The sequence below is a fragment of the Colobus angolensis genome, unplaced genomic scaffold (assembly GCF_000951035.1).
Source record: "Colobus angolensis palliatus isolate OR3802 unplaced genomic scaffold, Cang.pa_1.0 Scaffold84, whole genome shotgun sequence".
NCBI lineage: Eukaryota > Metazoa > Chordata > Mammalia > Primates > Cercopithecidae > Colobus > Colobus angolensis.
In genome coordinates this window covers 1,221,555-1,229,191 of record NW_012122265.1, presented here as the reverse complement: position 1 = coordinate 1,229,191, position 7,637 = coordinate 1,221,555, and the positions used below count along the sequence as shown (strand labels likewise).

Here is a 7,637-nt window from a genome sequence, read left to right as displayed (position 1 = left end):
GGTTAAGCAGGTGCTCGGCTTTCCAGCAGAGAGAGATGCTCCCCAGGGTCCAGGGGCAGGACTCTGGCTCGGGAGACCCTGACTGTGGTCTAGCCGTTGCCTCCCCCTGGTGATGAGGGGAGACAGCAAGATCCCACGGGCCGTGAAGGAGCAGAGGCCGCTAATGGGGCCCTGGGAGGGTCTTTTGTCCTTGGGTAGAGGGAGCTTCAGGGGCCCGGGTGGGTAGGTGTGGAGAGGACGTGTGTGAAGCTAGCCAGCCCGTTACCGTTCTGAGAGAATCATACCGTGTTTAGATCTTTAGGATACTGTTTCCGTGAATAGCCACTAAGGGATGCTTCAGCCCTGTGCAGTGCTTCCCTCTCTTTTCAAAAAGGCCAGTGTTTTGGAAAGATAACCTTTTTTCAGTATAGTCTGCATGTTATCAGAAAGCATGCAAGGAGTACCGTGTGGGCCCCTGCCTTCTGCAGGGAGAACTCGGGACGTTTGCAGGAGACTCTGTCTTCAGCCACCGCGGCACCATCAGCTAGAGGGGCCTCCTTGGTAGAGGTGGGTGTGCCGTGCCAGGTCCAGGCTGCTCCTACTCCTTGTCCTGCTTTTGGAGGTGCTGGTTGACCATGGAGTCCAGCTGGAGGCGGCCTGGCCCCTCCTCTCCTCCCTGTGAGGCCTGTGCCTGGCCAGGTCCCCTCACTGTTCACATCGTTGATAATTCCTGCCAAATCGGTGACTTCATTAGGGATGGCAGAGAGTAGTTTCTGAACTCTGTCACTTATTCAGTGTTTACTAACTGGGATTGTTTGTAAAGATTAGCTTTCCCCATCAACCAGTGTCAGCCTGTTGTCCTGAAATACAGTTTGTGAAGGAAAGGCAAGTGAAATGCTTTTCCTTTACCTTCCCATACCTCCAGGAGAGAATTGGTTTTCCTTGTAGGTGTGCGTGGACTTTCTCTCCCGAGTGTTGTGAGGAGCCCCTGGATTTTCCTGCATCCTGTGTGTCTCAGCCAGTGGCACTCACCCGTCTCCACTGGCTCAGGTGGGCTGTTGCTGGGTGGGCGTCCGTTCCTGCCGGCTGCACCTGAGCCAGTGGGGAACGCACTCACCGCCTGCCCATGTGTCCTTTCTGGGTCCCTGTGAACGTTTGTGCTGGGTTTTTTGGGCCGGGTTGTGAGTGTGGACAGGTGTAGAATTGCTGTGCTTGCCTGGAAATCAGATCTCTTCACTGGGTGGGGACCCATGGGCTTCTTGGAAGATAAAGGCCTTTTGCCTTTAATTATTTTGTCTGATACTGGCATGGCCACTCCAGCTATCTTTTAGAGAGTATTCACCTAGTATTTTTTCCTTCTTTGATTTTACATTTTTTTGAAAAGTCAAATCTGAGAAGTCTTAAGTCTTTTGATGGGAACATGCTAGTTTCATTTTTCTGGTTATAGACGTCTAGATGTATACACAGATTTACAGATTTTTTAGATGTTTTCTTTTGTGCTTGTATTTGTCCTACATTTTCTTGTTTCTTTTTCTCTCATTGCCTTCTTTTGGATTTATTAAACGGAGTTTTAAAAAATTCAGTTGTTTATCTCAAGTACATGCACACTGTGCTGGGAAAGTGCGGGGGCTCTCCTGGAAATGGTAACATGCACTTATCAGCTTCTGCCGTGAGGGAGTCTCTGAGTGAACTCTGGCTCCGGAGGCTGCCCGACTGAAAAATAATTAAAGAAGAAGTTAATCATTGTCTGTGCCACCTCCTGATCCACGCAGAGACCTCGGCTGCCCCGTCCCGGCGCAGGTGCTGCTGTGCCTTGTGTGGGCGCCGCCTCCCCTTGAGGCTCCCATAGGAATGTCCTGCAGGAACGTGTTATTTCTCTCGAGTCAGTGCTTGTTTGGATTCCTTCTGTGTTTCTCTTTTCTTATCCCTTCTGTGTCTCAGGCCTTCCATTTGGGGTCACTTTCCTTTAGCTTCAGGTTCATCTTTTAGAATTTTCTTTGCTGGCAAACTTGATTTTTGCTTGTAAATGCCTTTTCTCTGTGTCCTGACAGCTATTTGTGTGTGTGTGGAACTCCGGGTGGACAGTCATCCGGGTGGACGGTACTCCAGGTGGACGGTCCCTTGTCCTCAGTGCCTCGAAGGTGGGACCCCGCCCCCTTCTGGCTCCCAGAGTGGCTGCCGAGCGGTCAGGGAGTGGACGTCTCTTCCTCCGGTTCCTTCGTTTTTGCCCCCTCTTTGCTGCGTTCTGAATACACTGCTTCTGGCCTGCCTCCCAGTTCACTTGAGGCCTTTTTTTTTTTTTTTTTTTTTAACATGGAGTGTCGCTCTGTCGCCCAGGCTGGAGCGCAGTGGTGCGATCTCAACTCATTGCAACCTCCACCTCCTGGGTTCAAGCAATTCTCCTGCCTCAGCCTCCCGAGTAGCTGGAATTACAGGCACCCACCACCACGCCCGGCTAATTTTTGTATTTTTAGTCGAGATGGGGTTTCACCATGTTGGCCAGGCTGTTCTCGAACTCCTGGTCTCAAGTGATCTGCCCACGTCGGCCTCCCAAAGTGTTGGGATTACAGGCGTGAGCTTCTGCGCCCGGCCCTAACCTCTGTTCATCTGGGCCTCTCACACTGTCCCTCGACCTGCACGACAGGCCCCTGGTTAGGCCTGCTGTGCAAGCGTTTCCTGTCCCTGAGTCACTGTCTCCAGATCCTGCAGGCCCTGCCCTGGCGCGCCGTGCTGGTGAGGACTGCCCTGCTGCCCTGCGGGAAGTGCAGCGTGCCCCTGCCACCCGGCCTTGCCCTGTTCTGTGCACAGCACCTCCTGCCGTCAGCATACGGTGTAACTCGTGTTGCTTCCCATTTGTCTTCCACTGAAGTGTGAGCACCACAGGAGCAGGGTCCTCCAGCACCTTACCGTGGAAGCCTCAGGCACACAGTGACACGCAGAGGCCGCTGCAGTGTGCACCCCGTGCCCGGTGCCCAGGGCCTGCCATGTCACACGCCATCCCTCTCTGGATCTCTGTCCGCCCTCGGCCCGGACAGAGGAATTGCTTGACTGGCTTTTGTTTCGTCTGAACGAGGACGGGTTTTCCGCCTCTGCCTTGCTTGACCGTCCCAGCACTTAGGATGCAAGGCTGTGTGCCGTGGAGTTCCTGATGGAGACCCCATTTAAAGTCGCTTGTCCTGTAGTCAGCTTTTATGATTTATGCTCATTCTCATTCCGTCCTGTCCTCTTCCCTTTCGCCCCTCTTCAGCTTACACGGGTTCATTTCAATACTGTCATCTCCCAGCTTCCCTTATGCAAATTCTAGTGTTCGTTTGGAGACTTCAGCAGAGCCGGGGAACCTCCTGGCATGTTGGCTTTGAAGCGCCTGTTGTGTTCTGTGTAATTAAAGGAAGAGGGGAGGGGGTGCTAGGAAGAGGGAAAGAAAGCCCTGTCTGAGGAAGGCCGCGGAAGATAAGACAAGGCACAGCGAATGAGTGCTCAGCGAGGGCTCCTGGGAGGGGGCTGCTGAGCGGCTGTGCAGGGAGGATGTGGGAACTGGGGACACAGTCACCAGTGCCCGTCCACACTGGCGTGGGAGGTGCCTTGCCAAGAGCAGATGCATGAAATGCCACTTGTTTGCTCAAGGGTTGTTTACTGAACATGCCAGTGCCAGGAGGCTGGCGTGGAGCATGAGGGCCGAGGCTGGCTGGAGTGCCAGGGGCTGCAGGGTGGGGACTGGTCCAGCTTTTGGAGGTTGGTGCTGTGAAGGGTGGTAGGTGAGGCAGCCAGCAGCTGGGTGGGTGTGAGGAATTGCAGTTTTCCTTCCAGCCTTATTTTGGAAAATGCTAAACCTACAGGGCAATGGCAGTGGCCACCGTTGAGCATCGGTGAGTCCTTCACCTCTGCAGGGCTCCCCTGTTGGCCATGAGTGTGCAGCGCGGGGCATGTGCAGGCCGGCCCTTCAGTCTCTGAAACTCTGTGCACTGAGGGGTCAGTCAGCCGGGCAGAGGGACCGCGAGGGCCACCCAGGGTCTGTCCTGACTGCCCACGGCCCTGTGTCTCAGCCCTGGTGTGCGTTCCTGCCCTCTCGCACCCCTGGGTCTGGATGGGAGTCACACAGGTGTGCGGGCGTCAGGTGGACGGGCCGTTTCTCTTGGGCCATACTGAGCTCTGACCTGGGTGTGAACCTGGCAGCAGACGTTCCCCTGTAGAACCGTGGCATGGAGCAGGGCCTTCAAGGCAGGGCCGGCCCCTCAGACACAGCAGGGAGGCTGGCGATGCCTGGGCTCCGGGTTCTCAGCTTCATCTGGGCCAACTGTGCCGTTCTACGTGAGTCCTGGGGCCCTGACCGAGTCTGGAGCTCCCTTCCCAGCAGACACTCAGACCTCACCCGAGAGTCTTGTGAGACTGACTTCCGCCCATATCCCCAGGTGTTCCGGTTACGGTGGATTTATTTCTCTCTTGTTTCGTTAGCTTCCTCTGTGCCTTTAGCCACGAGCCTCGCCCAGGTCTTCCTGCTGTGGGTCCCAGCTCTGAAAGTCACGTTGAATCATGGCTGCGTTAGGAACTGGGGAAACTCGGGACTTGGGGTACAGAGTTTCACTAGTTGGGCTTCCGTGTTGGGGCCTCCACGGGCTGGCTTTGTGGCTTCAGGAGTCCTTAACGCTTTTTCTCCATGTGGGGGTGATATTGACCCTGAGAGGGCAAAAGGGGTTCTTGGGGGAGGAAACTCCTGGGATTTGACAGCTGTGTGTGCCTCCCCAGCTCAGCTCGTGGATTTTTTGTTCCTTAGTATTTCCTTGTCCCCTGGGTTTTCTGGGTATCCCCAGCACGTGGATCCGAAGTTCTCGGAAGCCCACGACACGTGTGCGAGCTCAGGCCTGCTGTGAGGTGGGCGGGGAGGGTGGGCAGGCACCCGTGGATGCTGTTTGTGTGGGATCCTCAGTGCTGGTGTGAGACTCTGGCTTGGAGAATTGAATGAGAATCGTTGACATTTTGTGATTTAATTCCACTAAACGTATTTAGCCCATTGCTAATGATGTCAGTTTGCTCAAAGAATACCAAGCAGCCAGTTAAAAAGAACTTTCTCACATCAAGCAAAAGCTTCAGTTCACTAAGGATAGTTTTTACTGTGTTTATATAAGTTGTTTATTTGTACGTGTGATTTGATACATTACAATTTATGTAAATAAATTACACTCGGCACTGCTCAGCACATAGTCATGAAGTGTTAGAAGCGTTTTAGTTTTTAATTGAACTTAATTTGACTTAGTTATGCTAACCTGGCATTAGCGCTGAGACTTGTTAGAGCCTTGCTTGCAGTGTTTACGTGCCAAGTGCAGGTGCACGCATGGCACACAAACACAAACAGCAGCTCCACAGCCTCACAGCATCATGGGGTGGGGACGGTGAGAAGGTGTAAAAAGGCTCCACAGAGGGCCAGTCGTGGAAGTGGCCAGGAGACCCTGGTGTCCTGCCGCCCGCACGTGGCCAGCTGTGCTCCTGGGGCGTCCGTGGTGCGGCTCCTCAGGTTGATGCCTCCTGGCAGGACTGAGGCCAGGACTGCGTGTGTTCAGGACTCCACGTCCTGGGCTGAGCAGGGCTCTTCCTGGGCTCTGTCGGGCAGAAAGTGGGGCCTCAGGAAGCAGCGGCTCTCTCAGTTGGAAACATGTCACAGGAATATTCACAGTGGGTGCTTGTTTAATTTGTGTGCTTAAAAAGAAAAAATTAGCTTTGGGTTGACTACACACGTTACATGACAAAAAAAGAAGAATTAAGACTTTATTTCTGTGCCAAAAGTAAAACTTAGACTTGAAGGGAAGTTGTTTTAAATTAGAAGTGAATTTTGGCGATCTCTTTTCTTTGATGTGGAAAGGTGCTGCAATGGTTTCGAGCTCTGGCGTCAGCAAGGGAGGAATGGTCGTCAGTCACAGGCGTGTGTCGTGATCCTCTGAGAGGGGGAGGAGAATCAGCAAGTCCGAGAAATGTGAAGTTACATTTTTCAACTGTATTTAAAACGGACTAATATTTATAAAAGTAGCTTTTATTTTCAGAGAAGATAAAACGCAGAGCGCTCTGTGGGGTGAGAGCCCTACACTGCCCTTTTTATTTTAAAAGTAATTCACGAATGTGGTTTCAAAAAAGTTTCTAAAAATAACTAGCAGGATATGAAAGTACAAATAAAGAACCTTCCCTGCCCGTGTCCCTGGAGTTCCATTCTTGAATGCTCCTCCAGAGTGGGTCTCGACAGAGCCCTCCTTACGGCTCCCCAGCAGGTCGTGCTGTGCCTCCGCCTCCATCCCCCGGGTCTCCTTGTGTTCCAGGCGGGGACTTCTGGCTCCGGTTGAGGCCGCGTGTCCCTGCGCTGGGTGGATGTGCCCGGCTGGTGGACAGGGCGTTTTGACGGCACAGGGGACGCAGCCGCAGGCATCCTGTGCTCACGTGCCGGAGTGAGCGCTGACATGGGACTGGTGCCCGAAGTGGAATTGTCAGCCTTCACACAGGCGTTTAAACTTACTTGTTAGTGTTGGACTCAGTATGTACATCTTGTACATGGAAGCAAAATTCTAGAAAAATATCCATTATGTATCAGGAGTTATCATTTTTGTTTTCATATTTCTAAGCCTTTGAACAGCATATATTTGTATGTGACCATTGGAACATCTCCTCCATTGTAATATGGCAAAAGTAAATTTTAGGATTAGCACTGAATTTAAAAAATAAATTCAAAATAGATGTTTACTGAGTGTCGTCACTGAAACGATAGGGTTTACTTCAGCGCCTGGACTCCCCGTGACTCGTGGAGCATGAACTGGTGGAACTCCCTCCTCCTGTCTGAAGGGCTTCGCGCTCAGCTGAGAAACGAGGGCATTGCGGCCGCCCGGAGCCGCCTCTCCCTGGTGGGCGGGGCAGCAGGTTGCATAACCGGTGTTTGTGCAGGGAGGACTGAAGCCCCTCCTCCCGCTCCTCTCTTGTTCTCGCTCTCTTTAGGTTATGTGGAATCTTTTTCTGAAAAACCTGGAATTTTGTAGTGTTCAGTTTTACGTGGAATTGAAAAGCTGGCACGAAGAGGTCCTGTGTGTCTCACCCACGTTCCTGGCCGACGCTCCCCTCACCGGGAACAGCTCGCACAGCTGTGGTGCCGACCTGGGCGTGACTGCTGGCTCCGGGTTTTGTTTGGATATCCTGGTTTTTCGATGACTGTCCCCTGCTGTCCCAGGACCCCACTTTGCATGTAGCCTTTGTGTCCCCGTCTCCAGTCTGGGCCGTCTCTCAGGCTTCCCTTGTGATTTGGCACCTTGACCGTTTGAGAGGACTGACGGGTCAGGGATGTTGTCAGATGTCTCTTAATCGGGTTGTGGTTTTGGGGAAGAAAACCCAGAGGTGAGACATGCGTCATTTCGGGGAGCCGGACGTACCCTTGCCACGTGGTGCTGGCCACAGTGCCCGGGCTGCGTGGGCTGGCAAGCTCCATCCTTGGGGACTGCTTTTCCCCGTTCCGTGTTCTGTCCACATGGCTTATGTTAACAGCCCTCATTTCCTCTTTGTCATTTTATGGTTAAATCCTTGTTGGAGATGACACTTGATCATTAGGCCTTTGGGTATAGTTTTATTTTCTCCCAGCAACGAGCAGTCCCGTTGTCTTGAATGGACACGCAGAGCAAGGAGGTGGAGCGGAG

At 52.9% G+C, this 7,637-nt stretch overlaps 1 protein-coding gene across 1 annotated transcript in view; it reads left to right on the top strand.

Moving 5' to 3' along the window:
• The first annotated feature begins 433 nt into the window (after positions 1 to 433).
• The window catches only part of TOLLIP (toll interacting protein), a 28,094-nt gene continuing 20,890 nt past the window's right edge, over positions 434 to 7,637 (top strand). Inside the window, exon 1 of the mRNA XM_011930042.1 lies at positions 434 to 546. The gene's annotated coding sequence lies outside the window, so the exon portion shown is untranslated. The remainder of the gene's footprint in view (positions 547 to 7,637) is intronic.